Below are 18,834 nucleotides of genomic sequence, written 5' to 3' on the forward strand. Positions count from 1 at the left end.
CTTCAAGTCTATTTTTATATATGTGCCTGCAGTGCCTCGGCTCTGCATCTCCCTGTGCTTGGGTATTTATAGTGAGAGTGTGATAAATCAGTGGTAATGTTATTTGGCATGTTTCACAACCAGTCAGTGTGACTGACACAGAGAATCAATTGGGCATATTTTAAATCTTCCTAAACTTAACTTTTGTTATAAAGCTGCATTGGATATTAAACATCCACCTCACCTGATTCTTAACAAATACTCCTTTAATTCTGTGCATGTTATATAGTACAGCCCCTCAGCCTCAGAAAAGACAATAGATTGCATGGAATTCAGGAATGCAAGCTCAAACTGGGAAGTGAGTTGAAAGTTGACAGAACAAACTAGCCAGCCTTGAAACATCAGGTAGAGAGTGGGACAACGTGACTCCAGTTGCCAGTGAATCATCTCTGTTTCTAGGGCAACTCCCAACTCGGCTTGTTGTCTTCCGCATCTGTTGTACTTCAGTCTTTGCCTGTTTTCCCCGTGCACATCTTTCACTCTCTGAACCATTCATTCACCACTTCCAATGAGGGCAAAGTTAGCAATGAGCCTGACCAGCCTCGTAGTAAAGGAACAAATGGAAGTGATAGGCCCTCTTTTCTAGGGAGTTTGAAGACGTTCTCTGCAGAGAATGGCATAGTGAGACAGGGGGAGCACGAGCAGAGTGGTAGACAGGGGGACATTGTGAGATGGGAGAAGTTTGCAGGGGAAACTAAGTAAGAGCATGCCAATAGCCAGGAGCCAAAAAGTGTACAGGTCCCTAACACGGAGACACAGAAAGGTCAACAATGAGCAGATAAGAGTCAAATTCCAGCTTTCAAAGAGATCTTGTCACAGAGGCCCATCCAATTATTTCAAGGAGATCCATCTGGTCCCCATGTCCCACAGGCATCATCACGCTGTATGTCTCCTTATGCAGCAGAGTTGACACCAGTGTCACGCTGAGCTCTATATTGGGGCATACAGTTTGCAAGCACCATGAGAGCAGATCTTGATGGGACAGCTATATGGACTATGCCAAGATCTTTCTCCCTCGTTTAAAATTTCAGTAACAGTCAAAATAGGACTTGTTTTCCGGAAAGGTATTTGAGGAGAACCTGTCTCAAAGGCACGTGTCTTAAGGAAGAAGCTGATGCAAAGATCACCAGGATAAGTGAAGTATCCAAATTAACAAAGAAAGAAAATAGAGAGAGGTAGAGGGCCAAACATATTTCCTGACCTCTGAACTTAAAAACTGGTCAATGTCAGATAAATCCTAACCAGTTTAAAAAAAAAAAAAAAAAAAAGAAGCCAGGATTCTAAGAGCTCTGTCTTCACAGGGAAACATTCTGAGTTTGGTATTCTTTTGTTTCTGTTATAATTCAGTACAATATCCCAGCAGAAAACGGGGTACACTTAACACTAGATCGTGAGTCTTCACAGGCAGCTACACAGGTTTCGCTCTGCACACAGGAGTGGAAGGTGGAAGGGAAGGGAGGCAAACAGAAGCACTGCCTGGAGAGCTTGATCAAGCGCTGCTGCCACCTGGGGAGTGGGTCTCCCACCTGGGGAGTGGGTCTCCCACCTGGGGAGTGTGTGTCCTATTTCAGGGAGGTCAGCTGGCCTGTGTTCCATGCAGCTGTGTCTCCATCCTAATGGAGATGCTATTTCAGGGCTGTCGTTCCAGCAATTTTTACCTAAAGTTGAACTCTGTTGTTCTTGAAAATGTCAGGTACAAATTCTTTGAAATGTCTGACATTTTAAAATTCCAAACAATGGACTGCATAAATCTGTATGCAGAATAAGAGGCCAAATTAAGAACCTGAGTTTATTCAGGCTTGTGAGATATTTATAATGAGCCATTTAAATTTTGTGTGTGTGTGTCAATGTCCATTGGAAGGTATGCAAAGCTCCCTAGAATAAGACATATCAAAAATTCTCAGTCTTACTAACATTATATCAAAAGCACGAGGACCCATAATTATTTGTTGACATTTTGCATTCATCAAGGGTAAAAATTAAGAAACAGAAGACATATACTGTAACACAGGGGCAAAACCAAAGAGCAATTCAGCACTGGAGTAGAAATTCTTTCTGTCTGAAGTACCCTGCACACGTCATGTTTAAATTTTAGTCACAGTTACTAAGTAGAACAATCTAGTCCTCTTTGTTCGGAACCATCACATAATTCTGAAATACACAAGTCTCAAATGAAGTGGGTAGTTGTAATAGTACTGCATAAAGTTCAGAGCAGATGGGTGGTTGTCTTCATGGAGAGGCAAAGTTAGTACACAGAAGGAAGAAGGAAGAAGACATTGAGACGACCCCAGTGTGTGGAGAGAGACAAAGGGAATAGGTAACTTGGATGGCAAACTATGTTCACCAGTGCTCTAGGCCGGTGAACTAGATGAACTGCTGTTGTAGAATATTATTTTAAGACATGTTACATTTGTTTATGCTGTGGAACATTGGCTTTAATGATGCAAAAATGTGTTGCATTCCTTTATGTTGCATTTGTTTAACTCTGGGAAGCTGTGTTCCTATGCCTGTCTAAAACACCTGATGATCTAATAAAGAGCTGAATGGCCAATAGCAAAGCAGGGGAGAGGATAGGCGGGGCTGGTAGGCAGAGAATAAATAAATGGAGAAATCTAAGAAGAGAAGAAGGACTAAGAGAAGAAAGAGGACACAAGGGGCCATCCACTCAGCTACACAGCCAGCCACAGAGCAAGAGTGAAAGTAAGATACAGAAGAAAATGTAAAAGCCCAGAGGCAAAAGGTAGATGAGATAATTTAAAGCTGGCAAGAAACAAGCCAAGCTAAGGCTAGACAATTGTAATGAAGAATAAGCCTCTGTCTGTGATTTATTTGGGAGCTGGGTACCAGGCCCCCCAAGGAGCCAAAGAGTAAAAACCAAACAACCAACAATAAACTGCAGAACAAATTCACTTTATTAATTTACATGGGGGGAAGGAGGGCCATGTTGAAAGGTTCTAACTGATAGTTCTTTCTGTCTAAAACTAGAGAACAGAGACCCCTTAGTCAGGTAAAGAAATTATTTCCATGTTTGCTGAATGACTCTGCTGTACTCTGTTCCTAAAAGAAACTTGATGTATATGTAGTTGGGGAAGGAATGAGACTCCAGATAGTGGAAGGAAATGTATTTAATAGAAAACAGAAAAAATGAAGTTGATCAAGCAAATTGCAGAAAAAGAAATAGAAAAATTCAGAACACTATTTCTTTTTTTTATTCTGCTTTGGACAGTCCTCATTTAGATTATTCCATAATGTAGAAATAAATCTTCAAGGGATCATAAAGAGAAAAGTCTTGTGATTAGTAATTGAAATAGGTAAGAACATAAAATCCAAAGAAAAAGATGTCTCAAGGAAAAAGCCAGTGTCTACAAAAAATATAAATGTTTATCACATATAAAGAACATATGTGTGGTGCTTTGCTATCCACTTACAATAGTGGTTGATGTTATGCACCAAATTGGAAGTAGACAGATCTATACACATAGCTATGGAAATGCATGTCTGAGTAAAAAGATGTGTTTTTGTAGCAAGATGTAGTAACACATTAAGCTTTACACTGAGCAAATGTTGTAGAAGAGTCATTCACTGATTGGGGGCTAGAGGAGATGCCCACTAAGTGTTTATTAGTCCTAAATCTATATCAATCTGGTTCCTAAGGAATAAGAAATTTTCAGTGCTACTAAACAATAAACACATCCTATAAAAACAGTACAAAATTGTTTTAAGAATTTATGCATAATTGTAGATTACTGGGGCAGGCGATACTTTAAAGGATGACAGTCTATAAACATATTCTCTATTTTTATTATTCATTGAATAATATCTTCCTTAGAATAGGCAAGTGAGAACCTCATTTTAAGTTTCCACATGTTAGCCAATAAAGAAATTCTTCATTCTTAAAACCAAGTCTTTGACCCTGAGTGGCAAACATCTTCACTTTGAAAGAGATTTATATCTTTCTAAGTGGTTTTCTGAAAACTGTTCCTGGGCACTTTCAGCCAAACTGAGGTCTGGTCAAGAATAGTTTCAATATCACAGTTTTCTGACCTGGATCATCTGTTGGTCAAAACAGAAGGATAAGTTTTTCTATTATTCTTCCAATGGGATATAGAAATCCATATTTTCCATGTATTCTCAAATGTTTATTTTTTCTTCTTTGAGATATAGAAATTTATATTACCAAGATTAAGGTCTTCATTATTTAGGTTGAAATGGCTAGTTTTTATAGGAACTAGCTTTTAAAGCTCATTACACCCAAAGATTTCCATTATGATCTAATTTGAAAAAAAAAGTAAACAGAAATAATTCTGTTCTGCTAAAACAGAATGCCAATGTGCTTCAATAAAATATCACAGCAGCAGTTACAGAAGAGGCAACACGTTGCCTAAGAAGCAGGACTCACAAACAATTATCTCACCATGTGAGAATTCATTATTAGTTCACAGGAAACACATTTGTTGGGGTTGTTTGCTCACCCCTACTTGGTATAGTATTGTCTCCTTAAAAATAATTCACAGCAATGTCATCTGCAGCATCACAAAACATCAAAGCGAAAGCACTCTGGTATTTACATGCCTATGTAACACAATTTCTATTTAAAATTTTCAAAGATGCACCATTATGTTTTGGGGAATTACCTCCAGAATAATATCCAAGCCACAAATATCTAGGCACAGTGAAATAATCTTCTTGAAGAAGTAGCAGTGGATTCCTGGGGACAAAGTAGCAGGGCACAAACAAAGATAGTTCATAAAAAAGAAGATGGCCAAATGATGGACTCTAAGACAATCCCAATACTACTAGAAAAGGTTACATTATATGAATCTTGGTTATTTTAGAGAGACTAACCATATCTCCAGCAGTTGCATCACTAATTTAAAAAAAACAGTAATTTCTTTATGTTGATATATGCCATTCGGTAAGTTTAATATGTTCTAATTTATCCAGTCAAAGGTACAGTCTCTATGAAGAATAAATATAAGCACATAGAGATGATATTGAAGGGTTTGGTCACCCAAAGATTCTGGTTCCTCACTTCCAAAGCCCAAGGATTCCACTCCCAGTGCTGCCAGGGCACATGACACAGAGGCTTTGAAATAGTGCCTCCCGGAGTGTTGCTGAGCCCTGTATACTCCTGGCCAAACTTCGATTTATTGACCAGAATCATCTTCTAATAGAAAAACCTTCCCTCATAAGGAGTTAGTATTAGGGTTTTTTTTAAGAAAGTTCAGATCTGAAACTTTGAAACAGACAGACAAACAAAATCTTCAAAAATCGTATGGCAGGCTTCCACCTTTATGGAAGGATATCCATTTTCAAAGAAAATATCTCAGTGTTTGAAAACCCCTCAGTGTGTCTCAGGGCATAAGCAATCATTAGGTGACCCTTAATAAAGGCTAAGGCACTCTGTCACTGGCACTCATATAAACAATCCGTAAAACAAAAGTCTACAAGAACACGGAGTGTTCATACCGTGTTCAAAGAGTCTAGAATGTTCCCAGTGATGAAATAAATAAATTATTGCCTAATACCATTTTACAAAGCTGTATTTTGGAAACCTCACTAACACCACAAGGGAATGTTTATGTTTTACAAGAAAATTTATTACACAATGTAACATTTTCTTCTGCTTTCTATGGTGTTATTCAGATTCCTCTAAGTCTATATTTTGACCTAAGGAAAAAGAAACCTTTTTTTAGAGACATTCGCAATCCAGCTTTTTCATGAAGTATGGAATGTTAGCTAAAGAGTAATAAAGTCAATTGTGAAAATCGACAATTCCAGTAATAGTAATATTTAGGAGCACCTTGACAGGCCTAATCTGTGTGTGTCTGGTAGACCAGGTGAAGAGAACTTTTTGTATAGAATTAGAACTCTTACTATGAATAAACATCCTATACACCTCAGTACATTTCCTTTCAACTATTAAAATGCTGGGAATAATTTTTCTTTTGAATAAATAAATATAGTCATCCTTCAATGTCCACAAAAGATTGTCTCAAAAACCCTTTCATAGATTCCAAAATCTACAGTTTTACAAACTCTTTAAATAACAGGCTGTAGTATTTGCATATAACCTACACATAACCTCCCTCCTCTGTTTCACTTCACCTCAAGATTGCTTTTAAATAATTAATACAGTGTAAATACTATGAAAATAGTTGTAATAATTAGGAAATGACAGGAAAACGGTCAGTACATATTCATTTTAGTTAATATCTATGAACTTGAACTGGTTTAACCCACCCATGCAGGAACCATGGATTTTGGAGGGCCAATATATGCCTCCACTTCCAATAGCACTCTGTCAGTGATTAGATGAGCATTTAAATATGAATGGACAGGGCTAAGGGAAATGGCTCAGTGATAAAGAGGCAGGACTAGAGTTCAGACTCCCAGAACACACATAAACGATGGTAGGAGAGAAGCCCACCTGTGCTTCCAGTGTCAGAGGTCAAAGGCAGCACCCACAGAGTAAGCTGGCTAATGAGACCAGCCATACCTGTGAGTTCTAGGTTTAAGCGGAAGATTCTGCCTCATTGAATAAGGTAGAGGAAAGATTGAGGATGATTACCAGCATCAACCTCCATGTGCTCCCACACTCATGTTCATGCCCACCCATGTGTACACATACACCTAAACATAAAAAAACTTGCACACACATAGGTATATAAACACACATACACACACCTGAATAAAAATGGAAGGGGAAACTGATGACTATTATTCTTGTATTTCTATCAAAGTAATAGAGCATTTTCACTACTGATACTATTTCTTCAAAGTTTATAACCTTTCAGTAGAACTCACACTGATAAAAAGACCATAATCTTAGGACAGATTCAGATGTGAAAACATGAAAGGACTATTTTTAAATGAGCCCATGATATTAGGAGTGACTTAACTAGATCTGTGGTCTCTATTTATATTACTTACACGTTACCTCAATTACAACAAAAAAAAAACCCTTGATTTGAACTGAAATCAGAACTGTAATTGTCACCTAAAACAACACGGTCTGTTCAAACACAGCTCTGAAAATGTCAGTCACCTTTTGAGAGAGGCATTTAATTTCCAGCACAAGAACACAAAGAGATTTCCAGAACTCCACAGCGAGAGTAGTAAAGCCTCTGCGATTTGGAAATCCAAGCTGTTACTCCAGGAGAAGTGAAGACACAGGTTTACCTCCCAGGCTGTTTCATCCAACATGTTGTTATGTGTTATCATAGCTCAAAGTCATCCTCACCTCCTTAATTTCCACTTAGATTTCTCATCCTCACTCCTGCTTTCCAGGCACCTCCATCTTCCCTCATGCCAATTGTCTACTCATCCATTATACACCAGACATCTCTCATTCCCACTGACCCACCCAGTCTGACACATGTGCATGTATCGTTCTACCAGTTTCACTTTTCAACATGAACGCAGACTTTATTATTGCTTCTACTATTATTATATACGTATATTGTGTGTGCACAAGCCTTGTCCCTATATTTCTATGAACACATCATTCTGTAAGATATTAAATTCTCATTGTGATATAGCTTATTTACACAAACATTTTTTTCTTTGGTTAATGGGTTCCTTCAGAATACAATAATCTATTCATTGTGATGGGATGTTGATATTTAAGTACGGCCTGCCATATAATAGATGATCAGCCTCTATTTGTTGAATGAATGAATGGATAGTTATCTGGGGAAATGTTTGGAGGCAAAGAACACAATGAGAATTTGAAATTATAGCTTACAATTGATTATATTCAATGCCTGATATATACAAATTACAATGAGAAATTACTATATGTAAAATGTATGAGAGACCTATTGGGATGTAATTACTTACATGTCCAGGGGACTGACCTACAGAAATGGATTCTCTTCAATTAAAGTGAACTCTGCTACAAGAGTTCATCTAAAGCGAATTTTAGATGCACATAAAATTTTAAAACTTGTTTCACCTATATTTGACCTAAAAGTCCACAGGATATGAACATTTTGCTGGAATGTTTGCCATGGTGTTTCCTAACAGACTTGAAGCAGCATTGTCTTTGTTAGAGAATGAGAATGGTAAAGGTGGTTTTTCCAACTTAACATCTGCTTTGGGAAAAGATGTATCCACATAGGCTTTAACTATTCTAAAAGAAAACAACGCCTTACTAAGATACCAATGTGCCTTCTACCTGAGTCCGCTACAGTAGCATTGTAATTTTTAGCTACATTTTATCTTTATTTCACTTTATAGCTTGGATGCAGTGGTTTGAAATCAGAAAAAAAAATGTTTCAACTTATTTCTCAACATTAACCTTTAAGTGAGTGAGTTACAACTTGAAAATGCATTACAAAACAGCTTGGATCTTTTTTCTACTGACAAGTGATGTTCAATTTTGGCAGAATATTCCCATAGACTTTCATGTGAAAAATTAGATGAATTTCACATATAGTTAAAGAATTAAGGAGCTGAGTTTCTCTCCTTCCCCTCCCCCGACACAATATGAATTATCATATTGCAAAGGAGCAAGAATAGCTGAGTGTACTGATAGACATCTATAATCTCAACACTTGGGAGGTGCAGGTAAGAAATTCAGGAGTTTAAGGTCATGATCACCAACATACTGCATTAAAAATTAGGTTGAACTACATGAGAGCTTGTCTCAAAATCCAAAGGAAAAAAAGAATAGCATAATGTTTTCAATATGACTCACTTTGCCAAAACTATTTCTCCGAACTGTCAAGATTTATAAAAGTATGATCCGTAAAATGTAAAATCTGTCTATAACAAAAAACAATAGCTTTATATTTTATACCTTCAAAGAAGTTTCACACTTACCATCATTTCTATCTCTATACCAACCCAGTATAAGAAAGTGAACATCTATTATTTCCTATGTTCTAAGAGATAAAGTAAAATGTTCAGAGGTAATTAAAGTCTAGGGCAATCAGACCAAACCCTAAGTCTGTCTGATCCAAGTTTTTCTCCTCTTTAAGCACCCACACCAACTAAGCATCTTAAGGACAATTTCAAATGCGCCTTTCAGTCTATCTTATCTAGCAGCGATGCTTCTCAACTTTCCTACCACTGTGGCCCATAGGTTGAGAACCACTGTCCTAGACTCTTCCACACTCATTGTGAATGTACACACACTCTATCTAGGGAACCTGACACAGTCATTCATAAGTGATCGAGTGTGCACTCATCATAGGCTAATTTAATATCCAGCCATGTGTCCTGCTTATTAAACTAAATAACATGCAGAGATCAGGACTACACATATAAGTAGTAGACTTCTTATTACATGGACACTCAATACAACATGATAAAGCAAAAACATAAAAATATGGAAAATATTTCCCAGTGGTCTGGCAACTTGAGATATTATAAAACCTGTGGAGTGGTGTGATTTGATGATGTGATTAAAAAGGCATTCACACAACCAAGGACAGAAGTCTGGTGTGCCCAAGTAGGCATGTAAGTACTTGGGTAGACCATCAGTTTTTGTTTTTGTTTTTTAAGGTAGTACCTGTGAAAAAAACACATGGATAAAAGAAATTAAGTAGTATACAGGTGATTTTTTTTTCTTGAAATATTTTACTAAGTGAGTTCCTGAAGATTAAGATAATGGGATCCTCCCATATCTACAAAACCTTTTACAACTGTGTGTTCTTAGGACATCTACAAATGATATTAATGACAATGAATGTGTAGGACTGTCCAATCAGACAGGATCACAGAAGTAACAATTGGCTCTAGGTTATTCATTTTTGTCAGGGATCATACCAACCCATAAAAGGGGTGAAAATTGGTTTATGAGAGGTGACAGATTTGATTCTCTTTTCCTGGAAGTCACAGATGTATCTGCAAGGCAGAAACAGGCAAGAAAAGGAAAGACTAATGGGGGAGAGCGTCTAAATAAGGCTTTTTCAACGCTTTCCCTGGGTAGCTTCTCCTTTGGCAAAACTATAAATAGCTGTAAACCCTGCTTGAAGTAAACCAGGAGTAACAAATTAGGCTCTAAATTAAATAAGCAAAGAACTCTCTGACTCTTTAATTCTTGCTATGTGCTGAGGAATAGTAATGCCTGAAGCAATTTAAAATAAATTATATATGTTGGCAATGTCCATTACATGCCTGGAAACAAATGTTGAGATTTGAACTAAGCACAGTAAGAAAATAAGTGTTTTATGATATCATTTTGATTATATGAGTGTGCAATAGTTGTGTATCTTCACTTGAAACTATAAACCTATCAATACCAGAAAAAATTCTATTCTGTATTTTAAAATATTAGAATTATTATCATTTTGGAAGGTATATTCAAGTTCATGGTTTTTCCTTTTAAAATTCTTGAATCATCTACTATAAATAAGCATATGAGAAGGACATTGAATGAATATTCCTGTCCAAGGCCAAATAAAGCATGCATATAAAGGCATACTAGATTAAAATTATTTCTATTTGCTCTAACTTTAAATACCTGGAATTCCTAATATTACACGTTCTCAGCTAAAAGGGAAAAAAACACCCTTAAAACAGAAAAAAAATAGGAAAACATTCTAAATGTAATTTAGCTTATTTAAAATTCAATATTTTAATCAATGCTGGAATGCTTTAATCATCTACACTAAAATAAGAAAATACAAAGGCGCCTGATATCACTGTGGCATTATCAAACTCTTTTGTAATGTCTAGTAAATGTCTTAGCTGTGATGAGATACCAACAGCATAATCAGTTTCAGGAAGAAAGGATTACATCACAGTTCATCACTAAAGAAAGCTGGGATAGGAACTCAAGGCAAGTACCCAAAGGCAGAACTGACACAGAGACCATGAAGGAATGCTTCCTACTGGCTTCCTCCTCATAGCTTGCTCAGCCTACTTTCTTAAACCCTGTAAGACCACCTGTCCAAGAGGGGGATCCTCCAACATCAATTGTTAATCAAGAAAATTTCCTACATATATAGCTACAGGCCAATATTATGGAGGCGTTTTCTCAATTAAGATCCCCTTTTCCCAGATATGTCTACGTTTGTGTCAAAATGACAAAACCCGACAAACTTCTGACCTCATTGGGAGACTGAGTCTCACAGCAAAGTCCCTGATCCCCTGGCTCTTGCTAAGAGCAAAGAGAAATGGTCTTCCCTGGGGAAGAGCAAAACAACTGTTTATTCAATGCTAAATGGCCAGCTCTGAAAACATACATACATATGATTATACAGACTGAGTAGGTTATATTTAGAAAATAATGTGCATATATGTAATACATAGATGTCTGGAACAACCATTAATGAAAGAAGAGGCCATGAATTTGAAAGGGACAAAGAAGGGGTATATGGGAGGGAAGAAATGATGAAATTATACTATGATCTCAAAAATAAAAGAAGTACTTTAAAAACTCAACCAGCCCAGTTTTTCTGAAATATGGAATTCAAATTCCACACTTTGTATATTCAAAAGAGGCGATCTCATTGGGTTTTTATGTTGGAAACTGGTAGGAGATATCAAGCTATGAATGCCTTCTGTGCCTTTCCAACTCAGCAACCTTCTTAGAGGCTACCAGCACATCAGGAAAGAGTGGCATTGTCTTTTGACCATGCTGGTGGCAGGATCCTGAAGAGAGTGGTAGTGATTTGAATATCTGAGTAGGAAGCCTCTTACCAAGTCTAAAGTTAAGTTCACAGATCTGTGAAAACAGATCACACAAATGTTAAGTCAGAGAGATGGTCCTGTATTGAAAATAGCCTGTTCCTGAGACCAAGGATTCTAATAGAATACAAAGAAGGAAGAAAAATTCAAAACACACCCAGTTTAAGATCAGTAACATGAATGAGAAAACTGAAATGAGAAACTAAAGTTAGAAATAAGCTATTTTCAGACAATAGGAAGATAGAGGCATTCAAAACCAGTATCATAGCATTATTTGAAAATGTTACAAGATGGTGTGTGAGAAAAGGGGAGAGAGACACTGGGTTAAATGGTAAGGCCTTCAGGTATAAGATGAATCTATACTAGAAACACTAGAAATCTGAAATAACACAATAGCATTGGTCAACAACAACACACAGCATACTTGAATACTGCTAAGAGGGTAGATCTCAAGCATTCTCACTTGAGTTGATGGATTTATTAACCTGATTAATTACACTATCATTTCACAGTGCACACGTACACTAAAACATCAAGCACTGCACCCAACCATATGAAATTTTTGTTAACTACACCTCAATAGATCTGTAAAAATGAAAAAAAATGCATATTTTAAAAAATAGAAATATTTTCACTCAGATTTTGCTCTGCATTTATTGTAGTTCAATATGAGAGATGAACTATAGCAGAGGATGTGATAAAGACTTGGGGCCGGAGTAGAGATGGTTGAAATTTTAAGACACCCTCCTAAGATCAGGAAGAACACAAAAACAGTAAAAGGAAATAGCTTCATCAAAACCACCATTGCTGTTAAATTCATTAAGCAAAAAAAAAAAAAATTCATTTAAGCAAGAGGCAATGATATCAAAGTTTTGGAACTGACTTAATAAAGACCACTAGTGTAGATTTGTTAACGGAAAAGGGGATTGGAAGCATCAGGTCCTAGCAGACAAGAGTTGAGGACCGTGATCAGAGCACTGGTGAAAAGCCACCTGAGAAGCTCCTCAACCTCGGGTTACTCTCATCATCTCATGTTGCTGGACTTCTGTCTCTGCAGGGAGAAGCTTGAAAGCCCATTTGTTTGTTGTTGGTGAGCTACAGGTGATTTGTTCATTAGAAGACATAAAGCAGAGTAGACATCACACTGGGGTCAGGAGAAGGAACTGAATAAACCCCAGAGAGATGAATGTGAAACATTTCAACCCCAACTTCAGCAGCTTTTTCCTCTCAGATCCCTAATGGCCCTGGCCAAAAGGATTTGTGTGTAAGGGATCCGGCCAGCTCCGAAGGGAAAACCAAAACATGCTAACAATGGTAATTAGCCAACAAAACCTTTCTTCCTGCTTTGATACTGAGTTTCACATTTTGCAGGCCACACTGACCTGTTAACAAAACAACGTTTATGCTATCAGACATCAAAGGAATGCTCATAAGCCTTAAAGAGAGAAAATAACTTAGCAAAGTAGTGGTGGGAGGGATCCCAGAAAATGAGATAATGAGCAAGAAGAAGTACTCAAAAGAGAACATTCAAAAGATATAAACAACACTTAAAATTTTAAATTATGAAAGGAAATATATAATTTTGCACAGATTTGGACAATAAAGGAGATCAAATCAAATACCCACTTTTTAAAGCAGAGTAAAAAGACGGAGATAAAAATGGAAGCTGAAATATAAGAACATTAGAAAATAAGTTTAGGAAGTCAATTAGCCAAGCTAGCCAAGTAAAAGAATAGAGGAGATCCTGATGAGCCAGCCTGCCTCCAACTTAGGTTTGAAAGCCATCATATAGCAAAGACAAACTATGTTCATTTCCATTTATGATTAAACCTGTTTCTCGTGGATTGGATTATGTCCCACCTGTAGCCTTAACTCTTAACTACAAATGGTTCTGTACTGACTGTTGCAGGAAATGGCAGCAAGCAGGCCTTTGTTTCAAAAGGTTATTATGGTCGCCTATTATTATGATCACCTGTTGTTATGACTACCTTACAATCACGTCTTTGTTTCAAAAAGTTGTAATAGCCATCTTGCAACCCCACGTGTGTTTCAAAAGGTTATAATGACTACCTTGTTATGACCACCTTGTTATGTTCTGCTCCTTTAACTCCACCTATTTTGCCTGCCAAATCCCCCATTTGGAAATCCCCTACCCCTCAGCTATAAAAAAATTTTTCGTCTTCCTCATATCCAGTGCTGACCTCTCGAACCTCACCTTATAGAGAGGCAGCCTTGTACATGAATTATAAAACCTTGCTTTAACTAATTTGGCAATGATGATTTGGGTGGGTGGTCTTTCTCCTCCAATCTCTGGGATTAACAATCCTCAGTTAAACAATTCCAGATATGCTCTCACAACTGAGAGGCTCAGGTTTCCACATGAAGACCCAAGAAAGTGGTGCTGGGCACTTTCTGACAGTACAGTCAGAAGTAGACATGCCAATTGAAGATTTAAACAGCATGAAACAGTAGAGAGAAAAAAAAGAAAGGGTCATAACAAAAGTATAGGATGTCAACAATCATTATTTCATAATTTCACAACACAAACAAAAAAAACTATGGATACTGTCTTATATATGAAAATTATGCCTTTATAATTCTATACCTAGCCAAAGTATCACTTAACCACAAGGGTACATCAAAGACATTGGTCTGAATAACTAAACCTCTCATTTTTTTTTTTTACTTCTCAAGAATCATCAACAGATAATACTTCATCAAAATGAAAGACAGAAGAACATACCTGGGATACAGAACAAATTATCAGATACATGAGATGAGAGAAGGTATTTGCTGAAATGGTGGTGAAGTAGTCTCAAGAGGAAGTACGGTCAGGTCCAAAAGGAACCCCAAAATGACAGTTTTGGCTCAGCAAAAGGAGGGAGAGGGAGGGGATAAGTCAGTGTTCCAGGGTTTAGAAATGACCCATATTTGATACATTTAATTATTTTATTATGACTAGAGGCAAAGGGTCTCGAAGTAAATTTCTGTTTGCTTGTTGTTTTTCTGTTTTTTGTTTTGTTTTCTGTTATATCTGGATCATGTGCTCCATGAGATGCTATAGGACCTATCCAAAGAGAACTCACAAGAAACAGCAAAAGTTAAAGTCAAACTCTAAGAAAGACCTAATTAATGATGAGAGAATTAGCTTCATATATGAAAAATAAAACATGAAGGAACATGTCCACAAAGGAAGGTGAAAACTAGAAGAAGGTTACTAGATACAGAGAGAAAAGGGAAAAAAATGATCCAAGCACATAGCAAATGTTCCTGGGAACAAAGACAGAAGAAAAGATCAAGGCATCAGTTAAAAGCAAAGGAAACCAAAACCAAATCTTGAAAAGATTTACTCACTAATTAAAAGAGATAAAACCAAAATAGAGGTTGGCATATTTAAAAAGAATAAAGAAACAATATTAAAGGTGTTTATAATACCCATCCTCTCTTCTTACAAAAAAGGGTAGCTGGGTAGATGTGGGGGGGGGGGGTGTATTCAGTCCCAGCAAAGGGCCAAATCAGTGTCAGACTCTGTGAGCCTTTGAAGCTGGGCTCTTGTACTGTCTGCTAATACTCTGAACGTGTAAACCTTGAAGGATAGAGTGTTAATCATTTATGAAGCATTCTCATAAACTACAAAAATAATATCACATTATAAAATCAACTCATAAAGATATGAAAAAGGAATTAATAAAAATATTAATTGTAAATAAATTTAGCAAAGCATTTATCATCTACAATAAGAATTACAAACTAAAAGGAGATATAATTGGCAAAGATTTAATAGAATGATAAATAATGTTGAAAAGCATTTATAAATATGGGCATTTAAGTTCCCTGCTGATGAGAAGATAATGTTTGTGACCTCAAAAATTAGATCAGGAGGCATTTATTTAAACATGCACAAACGTTAATTAATGAATGCTTTATGAGTCCAGTATTATTGTTATCTTACCAATGCTTCTCTTATTTTTTTTCAAATACCCTCAAGTAAACACAAAGTTGTTTTGTAATTATGAGTATCATTGTCAAAATATAGTAACATGTTACAATTGAAATCAGTTGACCTAGTAATTCTCTCACTACAAATATAGCTAGGCAAATACAAACTAATTGTATATATCAGTGCTCACACAAGATTATCACTACTTAGGAAAAACTTAAAACAGCTTAGAATATAATACAAGGTGGTTAAATAAATATTTTCAAGGAAACAAGAAGAAATCATAGCATAAGTAAGAAAGGGGTTACAAATAGACGTGTATAGCAGAGTTACAGATGCTTAAAAATTCTTTATTTTTCTTCCTCTATGGGTCACAATATTTTATATTATTAGCTACATAAACATTATTTTGAATAACATCAAACAGTCTCTCTGAGAAATGGCTGCATAAATAGAACCTGAAAAATGGTGATATCAATAGACATGCTAACAGGGAAGGGGAAAAATCTCACTGGGTTCTACCCCAGACAGGGAACTACAGGCAACTACTGTCTGCTGAGAGAGGGCAAATTTCTTCTCCCAGGGACAAACCTCAAATAAAGTTACCCAATACAAAGCGGTCAGCCCCAAAACCATGTAAACACAAACAACAAGAATGGCCTCAGCAGGCTGTGCTTGTGCATAAATACACACACACACACACACACACACACACACACACACATTAATAATAATCAAAGAACAAGAAGCTATCAATTTGAGAGTTAGGTGGGGAGATATTCATAGAATGAGTTGGAGGAGGCAACTTGAGAGGAGCTGAGAGGAAGAGACAAAATCAGACAAGGATGAATTTTAATTATATATATATATATATATATAGAATAATATCAAATTTGAAAAGTATATGAACTAAAACATATACAGTGAATATGACCAAATTTTAAAAGCTCTGGGTTCTCAAGCAAATCAATGAAGTCATTAAGTGGGGAACGCAGCTCAGAGGCAGAGCACTTGCCTAGTGTAACAAGGCCCAATGCTCAATCTGTACTACTGAAAATAAATTTAACTAGCAGTGGAATGGTGGAATCCAAATAACAGAAAACGAAAATCATTCTAAAACTGACTTTATTCATTCATTGGTACTCCAAAGAATAAATTATATGAATTAACCACTATATACAGACCTCGTTTAATGAATATATTTTAATTAGCAAAATATATTTTTAGGAGAAGATGGGATGTTTTATATGCCTTTATTATGGGGAGCACTGGAAATAGTTTTAGACAGTATTGGTACATATTCTCCTGGCAGAGATTTGCCATTTTCTTTTCAAACATTTACTCCTCTGTATTCTTTCTATATGGAAAAGAGCTAGAAACCTTTAGTAGATTTCCCACAGTCCTTTGCCAGCTTCTTTCAGTTAGATTGAGCCATTGAGTAAACAGAAACTCCCTCTCTCACTCAGATCCTACATCAAGTTTTCTTCCTTAAAAAGAAAGAAGAGGGGGCTCTCCTGAGTCCCCTCATCCATTTTGCGGTTTATGTGTTCTAATCCTTTTGAAAATTTATCTTTATAGCACTCTAATATCACTTGTGTTTAAACATTTATCTCTGAGATTATCTGACATGCAACATCAGCGCTGTTCTCCCTGAAAATACTACAAGTTCTACGAGGACATGGATTCTGTCAATTTTGCTCAATTATGTATTACTGGAACTGGTAACGCCTAACATTTAACAGACACAGAATGTATTATATTCTGTCTCCTGAGTAGTTGTTTGAATTAATAAGCTATTAAATAAACCAGGAAGCAAATTAAGAGTGACCCTTAAACTTTCTAACCATTGTTATTTTATCCTACAATTAAAATATTTATTTCTTTTAACTAAATTTTCTTAGGAAAAAAATAAAGCCCATCACAAGTTTTAACTCAAGATTATTAATTATATTGGCTTACAATGAGAAGAGCCTGTATTTAACTTTAGTTACTCAAACTAACTTTCAGGGTGTTTTTTTTCCTCTGTATTCACACACTATGTATCCAACCCAAATACTTAGTGATGATTTGTTCTCTTTGGATTTAGTTGGGATGTGGTGGGTAGACACAAAAACATATTAGCTTTCTAAGATTAATGGCTATATTTTTCTTTTGGGAACTTGGAGATCTAAACTAAAATGTTTCCTCTCTGATCACCACTATCTGAGGCTGTAGCTAATGTAATTGCTTCCAAGGGGGAAATATTGCTTATGTTTTCTGACTGGCCGTCACAATGTTCTCTGCTAATCCCCCCCAAAATGCCCAGCTCAATATAGTTGTAAGAATTCAGGGCAGAGTCTTTCGAAGGCAGCTTGAGCAATAAACTTGTTTGTCTCTCTGTGAAGGACTGTTAATTCCCACAGCACAAAAGTTTGTTAAGATGACTGACAACGGGTTATGATTTCTAGATATCTGGTTCCTGAGATAAAGATGCAGTAGATGACTTGGGTGTCCCTGTGTCATCTCAAGAAAATGGAGTAACACAATTCTCCACTTGGCTGCTCTTGAGAGCAGGATTTATCGCATTAATATATTCCTGCTGCTATTTATTGAGCTGATCATTCCGTAGTGCACATCTGTCTATTTTGAAATGGTCTGTTCACAATTCTCTTCCTTACAGTCTTTCTGTATTTCTTTCTCCTTGTCTCCAAGAATGCTCAGAAACATTTATACTTATGGATGTTTTGCCTGCAACATTCTTCCCCCCTTGATATCTCCCTGCTAAAAATGTGAAGTTATGCCCAAAGGCCTTATTTAAACATATAATCCCTCCTCAGCAATCCCTACGCCTCTTTCTTCCTTTATACGGTCTCCATAGCATTTATCCCATAAAACATACCATTTTATTTCTTTTTCTTTTTATCTATTTTCCTACTTCAGAGATAAAAGCTCCATAAGACAAAGATTTTTATCTCTTTTATGGACTACTATATTCTCTGCCTTGATGCAGGTACTCAAAAAATATTGAGTAAACAAACAACTTTTCCATTACAAGCAGCCAATATAAAGTATTTCCACAAGATGACAATGGACTCAATGAGTCCAGGAGTACTTATTTCCACAGATGCAATGTTTTGTTTTGTTTTTTTATCAGAGAAAAGAGGAAGTTCTGATAAATAAGAAACTTTGATTACTACTGGATCAGCCTAGGCTCTTCAGAACTATAAATCAGCAAA

This window comes from Peromyscus eremicus, chromosome 18, assembly GCF_949786415.1.
Source record: "Peromyscus eremicus chromosome 18, PerEre_H2_v1, whole genome shotgun sequence".
In the NCBI taxonomy this organism is placed as follows: domain Eukaryota; kingdom Metazoa; phylum Chordata; class Mammalia; order Rodentia; family Cricetidae; genus Peromyscus; species Peromyscus eremicus.